We start from the raw sequence: 17,844 nt of genomic DNA on the forward strand, positions 1-17,844 counted from the left end.
TGCAACAGAAGAACTGGCATGGCTTCTTGGCATAAGAGAGACCCTATCTGGGAATATTCTGAAGAAATCCCTTCTCTAGGCAAAAAAACAAAAACATGCAAAGTGTAAATAGTGCAAGAAGGACATGCAGGGCCTAGTTGCAACAATGATGAAACATCACAACGAAACCTGCTTATTGGGAGAAAAATGATGTGGTTAAAGAAGTGGATATGTCTGAAGAACAACATGGATCAACTGGTTAGTAATTTTAATATCAAGTATCCTTTACTGTTTTAGCCAATGGCCATGACAATATAAAACATACAAGTAACATATTCGTAAACAATTATAAAACATTGGATTTCGGTCCAGTTTACATGAATAAAACCCTGAAACTTTAAAAGAAGAAACCAACATTTTCTACATTCATTTACATTAGAAGCACAATCGAATGAGCTCCCCGTTGCTTTAAAACTAGTGTGTTTAAGAAAAGCCATTCTGATCTTTGCTGTGGCTAATGCAAACAGAGCTACTCTGTAGGTGATAAAGTTGTCTGTATCTGCCAGCAGCCATCTGATCTGAAACTCGTCTGGCTGGCTTTCTAGGGAAGTCAGAAAAGGAAGGATGAACTTGACCCTTGGAGAATTATATAAAGAGCAATATAAAATATAATGTTCCATGCTTCAATTTGTCCTGATCCACATATACACAAGCGATCTTTTGATGGTTTTTTTTTTGCGTATCTACCAGCCAGATATTCAGTATGCATCGACTGAAACCTGAGCTGAGTAAAAACGTGCCTTATAGGGAAGAAAGTTAATTCCCGCAAATAAGTAGCTCTTTCATGGTCCAGTTTGATTTTAGCGTACCAAATGGTAGACTTACAGTTCTTTATATATTCAAGATCTTTTTGAGCGTATTTACCAAAAACTAGATCCCGAATCTCATGTCTGGGTAAATCCTGCGTTATCACAGCTGAAGGGATCAAATAACTGAGCATCAGGCCTCTACAAGATTGTGCCCAACCTTCTCGGTTTTGTAGTTCCAAGAAGCAAATTTTTGCTAAACGATGTTCTGGCATCACTGATAACTTTTTCCAATACAATACAGTAATACCTCGCATTAACGTACTCAATGGGACCAGAGCGAGTACATAAACCGAAAATGTCCTTAAAGTGAAGCACTACCTTTTAGAACTTTTTTTTACCTCTCCTTCATGCAGAACCTTAAAGCCCCGCGCTAGAGCCTCTGCTGCTGCGCTGCCGCACCTCCTAGCTGATTGCGATTGCACCTCCCAGCTGATTTGCGGTGGCGCGATCGTATCTATTTCCACCCCACGCGCTAAAGCCTCTGCTGCTGCACTGCGTTTCTGGAGAAATACAGGCATATGGAGCATGTACGTTATAGCGAGGCGACGTTAAGCGGGGTATGCCTGTATAATGGATTTGTGTATGCGTGCTTTTAGGGAAGGGAGGCCTACCTCACTCCTTAACAGCGCACCGGGTGTACCATGTGGTACAGATAGGAGCAGGCGCAGAAACTTGTTTTGAATTACATCCAATTGGTCTCTGCAGTGTTCCCCCCAAATTGCAGCTCCATATAAAAGATGGGTGACAATCTTGGCCACAAAAATTTTCAACGTTGGTTCTGCTAAACGGTAACCTACAGTATAATCAAGTTTCTTTATAGGCCCCAGTAAACGACCAGCTGAAGATGTAATTGCCTCAAGATGGGTACGCCACAGGGTGTTTTCAGAAAAATGGAGCCCCAGGTATTTAAATGAGCGGCATTGTTCTATTCTGTGCCCATCCAGAGACCATATATGCTGTTCATGCCTCTTAGCAAAAACAACTACTTTCGTCTTATTATAATTAATAGATAATCCTTCATGCTTACAGTACATTTCAATCTGGTAAGCAATCTCCTCAGGCCCACACGAGTTAGAGAAATGAGGGCCATGTCATCTGCATAAAGCAGAACTGGGATCTTCTGTTTCCCAACGGCAAGAGGGAAGAAGGACGGGTCAAGAATTTCCTGTGTTATGTCATTTATATAAAGGTTGAATTGGAGTGGGGCCAAGATACAACCTTGCTTGACACCCCTTGAAGTGGGGATTGAATCAGAAAGAGAGCCTGCCCTACCAACTCGGATCCTAATATCGGTGTTAGAATACAGCCGTTGTATGAGAAATAGTAGACGTCTATCCACTGAACTAGCCTCTAATTTTTCCCATAGTCGCTGTCTGTCTGTGGAATCGAAAGCAGATGATAAATCTACGAATGCAACATATGGGTTTTTTTGACGCATTATGTACTTTTTTTGGATTTAGTGGTTCAGAACAAAGCACTGATCAATTGTACTGAAACCCTTACAGACGCCAGCCTGCATTGGGGATAAAATTTCTTGTTCTTCTGCCCAAAGTTCTAGTTTATCAAGAAGGTGTTGTGCGTATATTTTAGCAGGGACATCAAGTAAACTTATTGGTCGATAATTTTGAGGGTCCCCCCGTTCCCTTTTCTTGTAAATTGGGATTACAATACTAGACGTCCAACTCCGTGGCAATATTCCAGTTGTGTTAATTGATGTAAATAGCATTGCCAAAATTGGCGCCCACCACACTGGGTCTATATGGAAAATTTCAGCTGGTAACATGTCCCAACCTGGGGCTTTGCCCGGGGTGGGCCTCGCAATAAGACCTTTTATTTTTGCAGCACTCACCGGGGGCCATGTAGGGAGGATCTCTAGGAATGACTTATCCATTATTTCATATCTCGCTGCTTGATAGCCTTCAGCCTTACCTTTATACATATTTCCAAAATACTAGACCCATTTTGCCATTGGGATATGACCTTCCACTACTGATTTAATTTGTTTGAGGCCACGTGCTACGAGATCCCAAAAATATTTTTCATTCTTACTAATGATGGCTTGCCCAAGGTCTTTCCAGAATTTGTTAGTATAGTCTTTCTTTTTCCCTCTTAGGAGTTGCTTATAATCCCGCGTGTATGTTAAATACCTCCTGATTTGCTCATCAGATTTATTTGCCCTAAGAGATCTGGCCGCTTTTACCAAATTGCATTTGCTATTTCTGCATTCTGCGTCAAACCAGGATTTGGTGTGAGATTTCAGCTTGTGGTGTGCAGATTGTACCAAAAAGGGCCTTAGATTTTCTATCAGGACCTGATATGTACTAATAGCATTGCCTTCCTTATTTATAAGTTCTCCTCTTAGCTTCATCATAGACTGATTCCACAGAGTTTGCCTTATTTCATCCACCAGACTTAATGACCATCTAATACGTCTTTCCCCAACGTGGGCACCCTGAATAGGGTGGGAAATGGTAGGTTGTTTACAGCTCTTGATATTACGTACCTCTACAACCAAAGAAAAATGATCGCTCTCCACCTGTTCATCTAAGTGGAACGATTGTACCTTAGAGTAAATGTTATGTGACATAAAGATATAATCAACTACGCTTCCCCCCTTCTGGGTTAAGTAGGTATAATGGCCACATGACCTATCCAACAGTCCCCCATTTAAGCATTGTAGTTGATGCTTATATACCATATTATATAGTATTTGTCCATTTCTATTAATGAGGCTGTCCTGAGAACGTCTATCTGAAATACTAACATTATCCACACTCTCCTCATCTAAGCAAGAATTTTATGGATTTGTTCATTATTTCCCCCAATTCGGCCATTAAAATCACCACACATCATAACATCTGCTTTTGGAAATACTTCCTCAATATGTTGTAACACTTGTTCTAACTCCTGCCAAACTTGTTTACCATGTTGGCTCGTGGGTTTAGTAGGGTGTGATGTTCCTATATTAATGTATATATGGTAAGTGTTGGTTGTTTAGAAGATATATGGTAAGTAGTGAAAGAGGAGGGGGAGTGAATGGGCAGTAGAATGCTAGATAATTGGCTGAGTGTTTAAAATGGCTGAATGTATAAAAGGAAGTGAGAGTGGAATCAGGGGGGGAGAAGAGAACTGAGTGGGTTGCTTGGTGGGGTTTGAGAGAGTTGTTTGACAGGAGAGAGTGGAGAAGGAGGGAGGTGGAGTTCGGATTAGTATTGAGTAAAACCATATGCTTATGTGCCTTAAGAAGAAATCTTGTTAATCTTGTTAGCTTTGTTATCTTTAATAAATACTTAATTTGGTTTACCAAAGGCCTGATCCTTGGCTGGGGTTTCACAGACCAGAAGGGAGGGTAAGGTAATGACCAAGGCTGAAGGGGAACTGTAACAAATGGTGGCAGCGGTGAAGAGAATAACAATACCAGTATTCAGAGTCTCTGGGAATACTAGTATTGGGACGTTACTGGTGGTTGCCTAGCAGGGGGATCTGTTGAGATCTGTGCTAGAGCAGGGAGAGAAACCATAAGAGAGAGCGGTCCGGACTGGTGGAGTCCCTGGTGGTGCCTAGTGACAGGCAGTAGCCACGCGCAGGTAGGAACCTGACAGGGAGAGCCAGGGAAGGACGCACCAGAGGGATATATACATTCATGCAAATAGCTGGATTAACTGTAGAGACGTTTACTAATATAGTCTGAATATATCCATTATTCGTTGACTTTAAATCCCATATGTCCAAATGTGTTTCTGTAGAGAGAAGTACAGCCAAACCTCCACTTCCACGCCCGTACTTAGATGTTTTTAGGGCTGGGAGGGCCACTATTTTAAAACCTTGGAGGTGGATATCATTAATGTCTATAAGCCAAGTTTCTTGGAGGCACAACAAATCAAATGATTGTATATAAGGGATAAATTCAGAGTCGACGAACTTATTTGACCAGCCTGCCATGTTCCATGAGAGAATACGTAATAGTTGTTCTGAGTGTTTTGCTATCAATCTATCTTGGTTAGGAGACCTACAGAGTCTAAAAAAACACTACCGTTATGTTTCTGAACAGGGCCCATATGCCTGTGCCCACCCACATCCATTATTTGCTGCGTAATTTGAATAATTCACTTTGTAATGCATGATGGGAATGCATCATTCATCAAGACTCTCTATGCCCTTTAGTATTTGCGCTATTCAACAAGTTAACTGCTATGTTGGATGTTAATACAGAAAAAAAACAAAGCTTAGATCGTTTGTTGTTGTTGTTGTGTCCCTTCAAGTCGATTTCGACTTACGGCGACCCTATGAATCAGCGACCTCCAAGAACATCTGTCATGAACCACCCTATTCAGATCTTGTAAGTTCAGGTCTGTGGCTTCCTTTATGGAATCAATCCAGTTCTTCTCTAGTCTTCCTCTTTTTCTACTATCCTCTGTTTTTTCCCAGCATTTTTGTCTTTTCTAGTGAATCATGTCTTCTCATTATGTTTGATATCAAAGTATGATAACCTCAGTTTCATCATTTTAGCTTGTAAGGATAGTTCTGGTTTAATTTGTTCTAACACCCAATTATTTGTCTTTTTCGCAGTCCATGGTATGCACAAAGCTCTCCAACACCACATTTCAAATGAGTTGATTTTTCTCTTATCCGCTTTTTTCACTGTCCAACTTCCACATCCATACATAGAGATCGGGAATAACATGGTCTGAATGATCCTGACATTAGTGTTCAGTGATACATCTTTGCATTTGAGGACCTTCTCTAGTTCTCTCACAGCTGCCCTCCCCAGTCCTAGCCTTTTCTGATTTCTTGACTATTGTCTCCATTTTGGTTAATGACTGTGCCGAGGTATTGATAATCCTTGACAAGTTCAATGTCCTCATTGACAACTTTAAAGTTACATAAATCTTCTGTTGTCATTACTTTAGTCTTTTTGACACTCAGCTGTAGTCCTGCTTTTGTGCTTTCCTCTTTAACTTTTACCAGCATTCGTTTCAAACCATTACTGGTTTCTGCTAGTAGTATGGTATCATCTGCATATCTTAAATTAATGATATTTCTCCCTCCAGCTTTCACACCTCCTCTTGATCCAATCCTGCTTTCTGTATGATATGTTCTGCATATAGATTAAACAAATAGGGTGATCAGATACACCCCTGTCTCACACCCTTTCCAATGGGGAACCAGTCGGTTTCTCCATATTCTGTCCTTACAGTGGCCTCTTGTCCAGAGTATAGGTTGTGCATCAGGACAATCAGATGCAGTGGCACCCCCATTTCTTTTAAAGCATTCCATAGTTTTTCATGATCTACGCAATCAAAGGCTTTGCTGCAATCTCTAAAGAACAGGGTGATTTCCTTCTGAAATTCTTTCCTTATGGCTTCTTTAATCAGTTAAGACAGTTTAGAATCTATAACCCAAGTTTATCGTAGAGAAGGATGCAATCAAAAGTCGCCACTGGGTGCCATTTTCTTATTTTATATTACATAACATGCTCCTTATTTTGGAAAACCATAGCAACTATAATGGTGATGCCATAAATCTATTTCCTGTTTTACTTCAGCATAACTCAGCTTCCCTAGAGAACTTCATTCTATACTTGTTTTCTCAAAAAGCAACCATCTGTACCTTCACACAGGGAATATTATGTACTCTTTCCTAAATTAATAAATATCAAACGATCTAAACAACTACACAAAGTATAACCTCCTTATAAAATGCTATAATGAGTTGTAAATTAACATGTTTTAGTAATCAAGTTTGCACCATTGTTTTAAGAAATATGTGAGGAACTGTAAGTGACAAACTTGAAGAACTAATTTAAAAATGATTTAAACTGCCTGTTTGATGGTAGGCTATTTTAATCCTGGTTGATGGTCTTTGATGGCTGGTGGCAACTACTGGGATTTATGCCGCACTCCACCTGTCTTGGTAAAACTATATTAAATCAGTTCTTTCATTCTGATTTTCGGAAAGAAAGAGGAAAACACACTGCGAATTGAAGCTCATTGGGAAAAGGTTGCTATGAGGTTTGCAGCTGGCAGGAGCTGGATATGGAGATGCAGAATAGATGTTGCTGGGAGACCGGTACTGCCTGTGTGCTTTCCACCTGCTCAACCTGTATGTTTGGCAATCAACAATTTATTACAAACAACACCATATGTTAGGGGTGTGCACTGGCTACGAAATTCTACTTGTATCTGTATCTGCAGCTTTGGGAAGCACCTGATCCGTTTCGGAGCGGCTCTGTGTCTTACCAATTCAACTCATTATTAAAACTGAAGCTCTGTTCCCCTTGCCTCCCTCCCTCCAATTCACCATCATGAAGAAGCTAAAAACAGCTATAACATCCTTTGTTTTTGCTTTTCATGTAGGTGGATAAAATTTGCAGACATGGCATCCCCTCCAGAGTGGACTAAGCTTGCCAAATTGTGGGTGGATACATCTGGGGGATTTTGTGCAGGGAACCTTTAGAGTTTGATTTTTTTAAAAACGGAAAAGTCTAAACTTTTTTCCCCTTTTCTACCAGGACGTAATGCAATTTGCAAGCATGGCCATCAATTCTCAGAGGTTAAAGTCTGTCAAATTTCAGAATTATGACTGCAGTGATTTTCCTAGAGGGGCAGACTTTATCATTTTGGTGTGGGTAGAATGGGAATCATGGGGGGTAGTAGTGATGGGAACAAACATGGCTCCCCAGGAAATACTGGAATGGGGAAAATGTCGCCCTCCCACCATGTTGCCTCTGGGGGGGGGTTTCTCCACACACACACACACACGCACAGAGAGAGAGAGAGAGCTCTCCATCTAGGCAAGCAAGAGGCACCCTCATAGTTCAACAGCACATCCCATCTCTCTCTCTCACACACACACACACAGAGACAGACAGACAGACAGAGAGATAAAATGGAGATCTCTCTATCGATTTGCATAGATCCACAAGGAAAACAGAGTTTTAAATCCCTCCCCCACATCACTAGGATTGGAGAGCCCTGGGGAAATAATTCACTTTTATTAAAAAGTAGATCTCTCTGTCAAAACGAAAGTTCCACCTGCCTCTCCAGCTCCTCTCTCTCAAGCTCTGGAGTTTCCCTAGCCAACTATGTTTTATTTCTCAGGGGGGAGGGACAGCTGTACATTTTTTTGGAACACCCAAACCCACAGAGTGACTTAGAAACTTAGGGAGTCCCTAATCTGCCTAGAAATGCCTTGCTAGCTGTGCAATCCACCCCTGATATGTGAGAAACTTTGCTGAATCACCCCTAAAATGGCCCAGCCCAGATAATGGCTTAAAATATGCATAAAATGTGCTGAAATCATTTACATTTGTTTATATTGCTTAGAATATGCTTAAGATTTGCTGAAATAGCTTATCAAGTCTGCTTGCTGCAATGTATGTATAATGCATAAGAGCCAAATAGTAAAATAGAAGTAGTTTAAAACTACCCCCCTTGCCTCCATCTCCTGACTAAAGTTGTAATTTTCCTATGAAAGCAGCTGAAACATACATAAAGATAAAAAAGTCTAGGCAGTCAGCCAACATTCAGGCTGTTTGAGAGGAAGTTCTTATATGGTAAGGTTAAACCATTAGTTGTTGGCACTGGTAGTACTTGCCGTCTCTAGGAGAAGGTAAGGAGGAGGCAGCTAGTGCTGCTTCTAGCAGGAAGCAATTGGTATAGCCATGCGAACACGTCATGTGCTACAGCACTCATTACCCCTCAGCTCTGCTGGAGTGGGGGGGGTCAAAGAAAGCAGGGGAACCATTCATCTATTCTATTCATAACATCTGATGGGTGATGTATCATGACATGTATTTCCATGTACTTTGTAACTCTGGCTCTCTGATATGACTTAGTTTAACTCAATCCTTCATCTTTTGTAACTTGTTTTAATTAAGATGTGTCTTAAGAGTCTTATGCTTTGATGTTAAATGGATATCCAGCTATTTCTTTCATGCTGATACGTATTTCTATTTTTCTGTTTCAGCAATGTTAGTTAAGGCCACCTAGAACGAATTTTACTAGTTGTAGTGTGCTCTAAGATATGAATAAATAGCATATATTACAAAGACTGTTTGGCTATCTGACTCCCAAAGAGAAAATTTCTGGTATCTCCCAACACTCAAGAATCCTTGAGTGGGGTCTCCTCTATCCTCACTGGACAACTGCTGTTGATAACCTGTGAGCTTAGCTGAACTAACATTCAACATACAAGGTCTGTATGTAGAGATCAAGGAAGGAAGGAGGCAAGAACCCTTGACCCTCCCTGTGCATTCACTGGCAAGTGGGCCGGCCTTGCTGATATCACCCTGATGCTTCTCATAATTTGGGGTATACACAGAGTAGATGCACATCCCAACCTTTAAGTTTCCAGTAATATCTCTTCAGTAGGAAAATGACCCTGTTAAAAAAAAGGATGCCCAGGACTCCCTAACTCAGCCTTCAGCAACTTGGTGCCCTCCAGGGGCAGGAATGGCAGGTGCGGAAAAGAGGAGTGAAAAAATTGAAAATTTCAGCAGCAGGTTTCCACAGAAATTCAAAAGGGATTCCAGACATTAAAAGATATTTCTCTCCACCACCACTCACAAGCATGTGTTGTGAACATGCTGCCCTAAGGAGCATTGCAGAGCTGTGCAGATAGTGAACCAAGCACATCCTGATCTTGGCTTTGAACCGATGCAGTGGTTGAGGGCAAACGTCTGATGCAGTCTAATAGCCAGAAGTACAAGCTGTTCCCAGTTCTAATCGTACCACAACCACAAGCTCTATAGTTGCCCTTACCACTCCATATTTATCTTGGCCTCAGTCCCATCATCTGCAACGCGTAAATAACAATGTTGTCCTATCCTGCAGGATTGCTGTGAAGGCTACTACCTAGCTACAATTAATGTAAACCATGGAAGGCAAACCCAGTTCAAACCATGATTTCTGAGACCAGTTGAGGACAAATCACAAATGATGGTTTGCCAATTGGGATATCCCGCTAACCACAGTAAGCCTTCTTTAACAATATGAGATTGTTAAACCGTGAAGAAATGTGTTTCCTCCACAGCCACTCCCCACAGGTTTTCTTAAGCCAAGAAAGGCCAATTTAGGTAGTGGCAGATCAATGCAGCAACTTGACTGAGGAGCTGAACCCACACCCATTTCCTTCTACAGCCCCTTCATCTGACACACAGGGGAAAGCCCAACATACCTACCCAAAAGCCATGCACAGGAGGTGACTGCTCAAGCTTTGGGGGCATTTTTGTGCTCCCTCTGGAGTCCACCAATGGGGTGTATGTGTGAAAACATGGCACCTTTGCTCAACTAGGGATGTGCCAGAATTCCACCCAATCTGGATTTGGGAGTGAATTTTCCATTACCTCACTTATTCTCTATCATTGCAAATCAGATTTTTACACAGCAATTTTCTGTGGCTACTTTTGAAAACTTTTTTTAAAAAAAGTCCACCTCTAAAATATAGATATGAAGAATAATTTCATCAACATTTCCTTTCAAAAGTTTGATATTTCTTTGAAAAATATAAATATTAATCTCATTTTGTGTGTGTGTGTGAGGGGAAAAATTGGATCTGTAAAAGCAGTGGCTAGCAGGCAAAGAACAAACTCAAATCGATGCCAGCCTGTTAGGCTGACAGAATGTTTTTGTACCAGCACTGGCCAATGGATCTCATCCCTATATTCAGCTGAGCCTACAGACTGTGGTGGAAGCAGATCTTCCAAAGGAGCATATTACCAAAGTCAGAAAGGAACTTAGCTGTAAAAACATCACATACGAAGGATTGCCTAGATGATTCTGGAGGAAGGGTATGACAGCAACATTATCTTGTGACCACAGCCATGCTACAGCCTGGCGAAACCGAGAAATGGGTAATTTTAACAACCGCTCTCAGGAACAGTTCTCCTGTTCTCAAAGCACTAAAGTACAAAAAGACAACAATAGTGGAACCTGTTTATGGGGAGTTAGCTTGTTACAGGATTTGTTAATAAAGAAAATCATTCAAATCCTTCTAGGAAAACCTTAATCTGTATAAGAGCTCTGTAATCTAACAACGAAGTGCATACAAACGGAAAGGGAGGTAGAGAAAAGCAGTGTATGCAACTTAATAATAATAATAATATTAAATTTATTAGTCGCCCATCTGGCTGGATGTCCAGCCACTCTGGGCGACGTACAAGATAAAAACAATACATTAAAACGTTAACATTTAAAACCATAACAATAAAAACCTAAGCCACCCCAAAAGCCTGCCTGAAGAGCCAGGTCTTCAAGGCCCAGCGGAAGCTCATCATAGAAGGGGCATGGCGGAGATCATTTGGGAGAGAGTTCCACAGGGTGGGGGCCACTATTGAAAAAGCCCTCTCTCTAGTCCTCACCAGTCTAGCTGTTTTAACCGGTGGGATCGAGAGAAGGTCTTCTGAGGCTGATCTTGTTGAGCGGCATCCCTGACGATGCTGGAGGCGCTCCTTCAGATAGACTGGGCTAAAACCGTATAGGGTTTTAAAGGTCAAAACCAACACCTTGAATTGGGCCCGGTAAACAACATCAAGAAAAAGGACTCCCTTAAGAGATTAGGATCCAGTCGCTCTTGGCATACGAACACCAAAAATCACTTGCATTCGTGTTCAGAGAATTGAGAGGTCCCATAGCACGGAATACAGATTATTAAAGGATGTTGGGGACTGATGAGGAAAACTGATACATTTCAGCATAGAAGTTTTTAGCTCATTTAGTCTCCTGACACTGCTGTGAACTGTTAGATCCCAAATAAAACAACATTCCTAAAGCCATCCAGAGGGCTTCATAAATCAGGGTGACCACTCACACGATTTTGAGGTAACGCTCCAGAGCTTGGAAAAGTTACTTTTTTGAACTACAACTCCCATCAGCCCCAGCCACCATGGCCGCTGGATTGGGCTGATGGGAGTTGTAGTTCAAAAAAGTAACTTTTCCAAGCTCTGGCTGGAACTAGAATCAAAGAGTAATAGAGTTGGAAGAGGCCTATAAAACCATAGATTCTAACCACCTGCTCAACGCAGGAATCCAAATTAAAGTATATCTTTAACAGATGGCTGTCCGACTGCTCCTTGAACGCCTCCAGTGTTGGAGAGCCCAGCACCTCCCACTGGTTGCCCATTAGCTACCAGGCCAAGTTCAAGGTTCTGGTTTTTGTGTACAAAGCCCTATACAGCTTGGGACCAGGATACCTGAAACCCCATCTTACCACTGTGCTCTGCAGGTGGGGGCCTCCTGCAGATACCATCTTATCAGGAGGTCCATTCTGCATAAAATAGGAAATGGACTTTTAGAGTTGTGTCACTGACACTTTGGAATTCCCTCCCCCTTAAATATAAGACAGGCACCATCTCTATTATCTTTTCAGCACCTACTTGACCTTCCTTTTTCAACAAGCCTTTTAAGTTGAGACTTTATCCCAGTGTGTATCTGTGTTGGAGTTGCTTTTCAAGATTTTTTAAAGCTGTTTTAAAAAAAAAAAGTTTTAAGACGTTTTGTTTTAATATGTTTTTAAAGATGTTTTGTTTTAATATTTTTTAAAGTCTTGTTTTTAAGATGTTTTAAAGTGCTTCTAGTGTTTTTGTTTGGTGCCCTGGGCTCCTTCTGAGAGGAAAGGCAGGATATAAAATTAATAAATAACTAAACAATAGGCAATTGGTTCCATTGTCATACCACTCTGACAGTTAGGAAGTTTTCCCTGAAGTTCATCCAAAATCTTGAGCCCATTATTACATGTCCTGCACTCTGGGATGATTGAGAAGAGTTCCTGGTCATCTTCCCCAAGATGAAGGTGTGGGGGGTGTCACTTTGATAAAAGTACAGGGTAGCAACCAGGAGGTTGGACTTTACACCCTTTGACGTTAAGTCAGGCACTCAAAATGCTCACTTAAGACTAGGACCTAATTCAGGCTGGAAGGGTCCTGGTTCAAGCATCTCAACCACTCAAAAAAGTAGCACCCCTCATTTATGGCATCAACCCCAAAAAACTTCTTTGGGAGAAAGCTACAAAATGCTGTAGCTTTTTATTAGGGGTAAAGGGGAGCAAATTGTTGGCCAGCAGCCACCAGGAGGGGTCAAAATCTTTATGATATTATGATTGTTATGATGTCTCACTATGTGATAATATATGCAGACATACAGGTAATATTTGATAAAGGTTTGTATTAGGTTAGATATGGGAAGTAGACAGTGAGAGGAGGGGGTGAGTTGGAATGTTTAGGAATGCTGTGTGAATGTGGGTTGGTGATTTTTATCTGTATGAATGACAGTTGACAGTTAAGCCCACATTCACACCATACATTTATTCCACTATTAATCCACTTCCAACAGTTATGGCTTCACCCAAAGAATCATGGGAAGTATAGTTTGCTAAGGGTGCTGAGAGGTGTTAGGATACCCCTATTCCTTTCAGAGAGGTACAGTTCCCAGAGTTCTCTGGGAAAAGGGACTACCTGTGAAACCACTCATAAGAACCTAAGAATAGCCTGCTGGATCAGGCCAGTGGCCCATCTAGTCCAATATCCTGTTCTCACAGTGGCCAACCAGTTTCACCAATGGGAAACCCACAAGCAGGACCTAAGCACAACAGCCCTCTCCCTCCAGCTGTTTCCAGCAACTGGCATTTGGAAGCATGCTACCTCTGCCTATGGAGGCAGAGCACAGCCATCATGGCTAGTGGCCACTGATTTCCACTTCCTCCATAAATTTGTCTAATCCTCTTTTAAATCCATCCAAGTTGGTGGCTATCACTGCTTCTTCTGGAAGCAAATTCCATAGTTTAACTATGTGCTGCATGAAGAAGCACTTTCTTTTGTCTGTCCTGAATCTTCCAACATTTAGATTCACTGGATGTCCACAAGTTCTAGTGTTATGTGTGAGGAAGAATATTTTTTTCTCTATCCACTTTCTCCATGCCATGCATAATTTTATAAACTTCTGTCACGTTGGGGAACTGTAATTCTGTGAACAGGAGTCTTCTAACAACTGTCAGCACTCTTCACAAGCTACAATTCCCAGCATTCTTTGAGGGAAGCCATGACTATGTGAAGTGGATTAATAGGAGAATAAATGTATGGTGTGAATGTGGCCTTCGAGAGGCCTTCATCTTGGGTAGAGAGGGTTGGTTTTGAAGGGACATTAGTGGAAGGTAAAATAGGCAAGATGTACTGATACTCTTTGAGGGGGGGAAAGTAAGTGCAACTTAAAGGAAATTACAGAACCTTAATCTGTAGCCACATGCTTTTGAAACCTGAATATTAAGTATTCTTGTTTTGTTCCCAACATCTGTTGAATAAATTCTCATTGGTTTAAACACATGCCTGGTTCTTGGCCAGTTATTACAAAACATATATATTTGTAAAAGGTACACAAAGGTTGAAGCAATAACTTGTAGTGGCAGTGAACTTTACCCCAGTGAGAGAAACAGGTACAGGTTTCAGAAAGTAATCCACAGCTGGGTTTTTTAATGGTAATAAAGGAACCAGAGGGGTTGTGGCTATCTGTTGCCTGAACAAATGATAAGTAGAGGTATTGATTAACAGTAGTGTGTAAGGAAATGCATATCCTTTCCTGCTTAAGGCAGAGAGTGATAGCAGGGAGATACGGTAATTGTTATTTGAGAACTGTATGTATGTATGTGTTTATGCATGCATACATGCATTCACTCACATTTAAATTCCAACTTTCTTCTATCATGGAACCCACGGTTGTGCCACATCTGGTTCCCAAACAATCACCCACCCAGGCACTGATCAGGCCCAGGTCTGCTTAAGGTTTACCAAGATGGCCACCACGTGTGCCTTCAGAGCATACCAAATGATTCATATCTGGTTTTAATTCCAAACTGACTATGGCTTTTTCCACTGCTACATTGTTAAAGCCCCCTTGAAAAATGGTCGATAAGGTGGGATAGCAATACTTTTAAATAAAAATAAAAATACATAAAAGATGTCATGTGTGTTTAAGTGTCACTCGCCAACCAGCAAGGGCTATACATTTGCTCACTTTAAAAAGGTCAAATGCTCAGAATTTTCTGAGTGTTGAAAGGATTCCCCACTCTGTGGAATGACCCCAGTTTAGTCATATTTGTAGCTCTTTCTGCAGCCTAAGATTACAGCAGTACACTGTAGTAACTGACTTTTTAGAAGTATTGCTGAAGACAGGCATGGTGGTCATGTTCTCAAAAAGAAATGACAGCTATGATTTCCCCATACTTTGAGAAATGACCTAGTCACCCAAGTAAAATCTTTTCAGTCACTCACAATAGCCTGGCAACAGGATCGGTGCATGGCTGATTTGATTTCAATACATATTTAGGAAGAACAAAAAGGAAGGTCCTTGCAAGGTCTCCCAGGTATAAAGAAAGAATTAGAACAGTCTGAAGTTCATTCAGCTGGGATTATATGCTCAGCTGCATTAATACTGCCTGAATCAGACAATCTGAAGAAGAAAAGAAAAAGGTCCTCAAACCCTTGTTTAGCATTAAAATAGCAAACCAAGCTCCAGAGTACAGGGATGAAGAGGGACCTTGGTGGAATAAATCACATTGTATGGATCATGCACCAAATGGCAAACTGTAGAAAGACACATAGGGAGGTGGAGGTAGGGCAAGAGGCACCTGCGTTTTTCATCACTGGGAGTTTTCAGGTCAAGCGCTTTTTTAGAAGGTCAAGTGCTCCCTGAAAACAAATATGAGCATTATTTTACATCTAATGTGCTTCCCCGATATGTCTATTTAATATTTATAAGAGTACACCAGAGTAAAACATTTACGCTACATGTGGGCTACTCATGTCCCTCGGGCATGGGAATGGGGGTGAAATCTGATTAAGTTCGTATTTAAAGGCAAATCTATCAAATTCACACTTTTCAAAACAATACCCAACTTGAAACAAAGCGATCTTTTGAAATGAACACTTATCTGAATTTTGTGACGCAGTTCTCCAGTCAATATTTACAAAATTGCATGTTAGTAGAAAGTGCACATAAAAAGGCATATACTAGTGAAAACATACATATAAAATCATTATTTTAAGGAAAATTGGTTGCAAAAATGTAAACAGTCAAAACTGCATACAAAAATGTGTTTATTTGAAGAAATTTATACTAAAATGCTGATGAGTTTGCCTGAGGATTTTTTTTTTTTTTTTAAAAAGGGCAAATTGCTGCAGAAAGGTAGAGAACTAAATTTAAGAGTGGAAAAATGAGAAACTGGGAAAACCAAAATTGACAGATCCTTCCATCCCTACTCAGGAGTGCCCAAACTACACAGCCCTGCCACACCACACCCACACCTTGGAATTTTTGCTGCACCTTCAACCCCACGTAAAGCCCGGCAGGTTGGAGTGGGAGCAATTATGACTTTCCATGTATGTCCTCCCCATGAGTAACATTTAGAAGATTGAGGATGAGCTAGGCCCCGCCCCCAGTTGGCTCCAGTCCAACCCACTGACATGCAGGTTCCAGCAACCACCTACCCATTCATCGCTATGTGTGGCCCTTGAGGTCAAAAAGGCTGCCCATACATGGTTTAAATGAAAACCACACCTCATCTGTATAGTAAGGACTGCAATGAGAGGTACCAGGGCCACGCCCACCCACTTGAGTCCGATCAGCTTTCCAGGACGTTGCCAAACCAGGCACATTAATGGGAGTTCAGTGACAGAGCAGACATATTCGAGGCAAAAGCTCCCTGGTTTAGTCACTGGCATTTCTAGATAGGGTTGTGAAGGACTGAAAGTCCTGGAGAACTGCTACCAATCAGTGCAGACAATACTGAAGTAGAATCATAAAGTGGAGAGGCCTTTTAATGTAGGTCATCTAGTCCAACCTCTTCCTCAGTACAGGAATCTGTGTATCCTTGGTCCATCTCACTCACTGTGGCGCAAAAGGGGTGCCCAAGGAAGTTTCTCCAGTTTGCAAATATGCACACAGGTCGAAAAAAGGTTGGCAACCCATGAGCTAAAGAAAGGGATAAAATATAAAACAGCTTTTATTTTGTTTAACAAAATGTATATACTGCTTATTATTTTAAAAAAAAACCTCTAAGCAGTTTACAATAAACATTACAATTATCAATATAAACAGCAGTTATCAATATAATCAATATGAATTATCAACATAAACAGTTAAAAACAAATAATTAAAAACATTAAAATTGACATCAGCAGAAACTAACGAGATTACAACACATCAACATCCATTTGTCTGCACAGGCACGCTTAAACAAAAATGTTTAAAGCAGGCACCAGAAAGAATACAGCAAAAGTGCCTGCCTGATGTCAATAAGCAAAGGGTTCAAGAGTGTAGGATCTCCCGACTTCCGGGAAGGGTGACTTCGCTTGTGCCTGCTTTTGAGACGGGCTCCCGCCTCACAAGAAGCTTATTCAGATATAAATCAGTCAGAACATTCTTTTTGACTGATAAAATTTCTCCCGGGCAGGGAGAAACGTAGAGATCAACCTCAAAAGCCTGTTTTTGTTGGGAGGACTGGATTTCATTAATTTATGAGAGAAGGTTCAGCCAGCAATGCCGGACGGACTTCCGAACAAGCTCTATCTATAATGCGACACGTTTATCTTTTCTTCAAAGAGAAAACGTACTAACAGGCAAGCACCCTTGTTTCTATTTTTTTTTTTTACTTGGTTTAAATTGTTGCAGCAAAAAGAGATTTGTCAAATGAATCAGCTTTAAAGAACTTCTGGGTGAGCTATAACTCTTCTCTGTTATTCACGAAATTAATAGCTTATCTCTGTTTCTATTGCAAAAAGCTGTCCTGGAAGTGCATTCTAAAGATATAAACAGAAGAGGGATTTCTATTCCGAGGAGAAAAAAATAAAAAATATGAACTTTGGAACATTATATTGTCTGGGACTATTCTCTTTTTGGTCTATTTTATTTTGACGAATCTGCTTCTTCACGATGCCACTAACTGTTTTGATGCTGGGAACTAAATTTGTTTTGTATTCTTGAACATAGAGAGATAAGGCAGGCTGCTC

At 41.0% G+C, this 17,844-nt stretch overlaps 1 protein-coding gene across 3 annotated transcripts in view; it reads right to left on the reverse strand.

Annotated features, from left to right (window-relative positions):
- Window positions 1-17,844, reverse strand: part of TSNARE1 (t-SNARE domain containing 1) — a 647,930-nt gene that overhangs the window by 545,592 nt on the left and 84,494 nt on the right. The window lies entirely within an intron of this gene.

The sequence above is a fragment of the Rhineura floridana genome, chromosome 1 (genome assembly GCF_030035675.1).
Source record: "Rhineura floridana isolate rRhiFlo1 chromosome 1, rRhiFlo1.hap2, whole genome shotgun sequence".
Lineage (NCBI taxonomy): Eukaryota > Metazoa > Chordata > Lepidosauria > Squamata > Rhineuridae > Rhineura > Rhineura floridana.